The sequence below is a fragment of the Triticum aestivum genome, unplaced genomic scaffold (assembly GCF_018294505.1).
Source record: "Triticum aestivum cultivar Chinese Spring unplaced genomic scaffold, IWGSC CS RefSeq v2.1 scaffold28110, whole genome shotgun sequence".
NCBI classification, from domain to species: Eukaryota; Viridiplantae; Streptophyta; class Magnoliopsida; order Poales; family Poaceae; genus Triticum; species Triticum aestivum.
Genome location: NW_025294594.1, coordinates 1 through 1,010, shown reverse-complemented (window position 1 = coordinate 1,010; position 1,010 = coordinate 1). Strand labels below are relative to the sequence as shown.

The 1,010-nt window shown below is 50.1% G+C and overlaps 2 non-coding genes and 1 pseudogene across 2 annotated transcripts; all 3 read left to right on the top strand.

Moving 5' to 3' along the window:
- Positions 1-93, top strand: LOC123179011 (uncharacterized; annotated as a pseudogene).
- Positions 94-393: 300 nt separating this feature from the next.
- Positions 394-512, top strand: LOC123179010 (5S ribosomal RNA). Its single transcript, XR_006490033.1, has one exon. It is a non-coding gene; the product is annotated as a 5S ribosomal RNA (ribosomal RNA).
- A 301-nt stretch (positions 513-813) lies between these two features.
- On the top strand, positions 814-932 carry LOC123179009 (5S ribosomal RNA). The gene has a single exon (XR_006490032.1). It is a non-coding gene; the product is annotated as a 5S ribosomal RNA (ribosomal RNA).
- The last annotated feature ends 78 nt before the right edge of the window (positions 933-1,010 follow it).

The window sequence follows — 1,010 nt, the reverse complement described above, 5'->3', positions numbered from 1 at the left end:
ACCGGATACCATCAGAACTCCGAAGTTAAGCGTTCTTGGGCGAGAGTAGTACTAGGATGGGTGACCTCCTGGGAAGTCCTCGTGTTGCGTTCCCTTTTTAATTTTTTGCACCGCGTGCAAAACAAAACGCACGAGCGCGACGTATGTTTAGCACGTTTTATTATTTTGCACGTTTACGGTAAGTTTTAGCTCGCTGCTCATTATTCACGCGTCTAGCGGCGGCAAGCGTGTTCTGAAAGGGGTCGAAACCATGGTAAATAGGCACTGGTGCAGTTGAACCGTGGTAAAACTCGTCTCCGTAGTTGAGCGGGAACGGCCAAAGGAATGTGCAATCGTGTGTGTAGTGGAGCTGGGAGGGGCAAGCATAAGGGACGAAGACGGGGGTAACATGTCGGATGCGATCATACCAGCACTAAAGCACCGGATCCCATCAGAACTTTGAAGTTAAGCGTGCTTGGGCGAGAGTAGTACTAGGATGGGTGACCTCCTGGGAAGTCCTCGTGTTGCGTTCCCTTTTTAAGTTTTTTGCACCGCGTGCAAAACAAAACGCACGAGCGCGACGTATGTTTAGCACGTTTTATTATTTTGCACGTTTACGGTAAGTTTTAGCTCGCTGCTCATTATTCACGCGTCTAGCGGCGGCAAGCGTGTTCTGAAAGGGGTCGAAACCATGGTAAATAGGCACTGGTGCAGTTGAACCGTGGTAAAACTCGTCTCCGTAGTTGAGCGGGAGCGGCCAAAGGAATGTGCAATCGTGTGTGTAGTGGAGCTGGGAGGGGCAAGCATAAGGGACGAAGACGGGGGTAACATGTCGGATGCGATCATACCATCACTAAAGCACCGGATCCCATCAGAACTCCGAAGTTAAGCGTGCTTGGGCGAGAGTAGTACTAGGATGGGTGACCTCCTGGGAAGTCCTCGTGTTGCGTTCCCTTTTTATTTTTTTGCACCGCGTGCAAAACAAAACGCACGAGCGCGACGTATGTTTAGCACGTTTTATTATTTTGCAC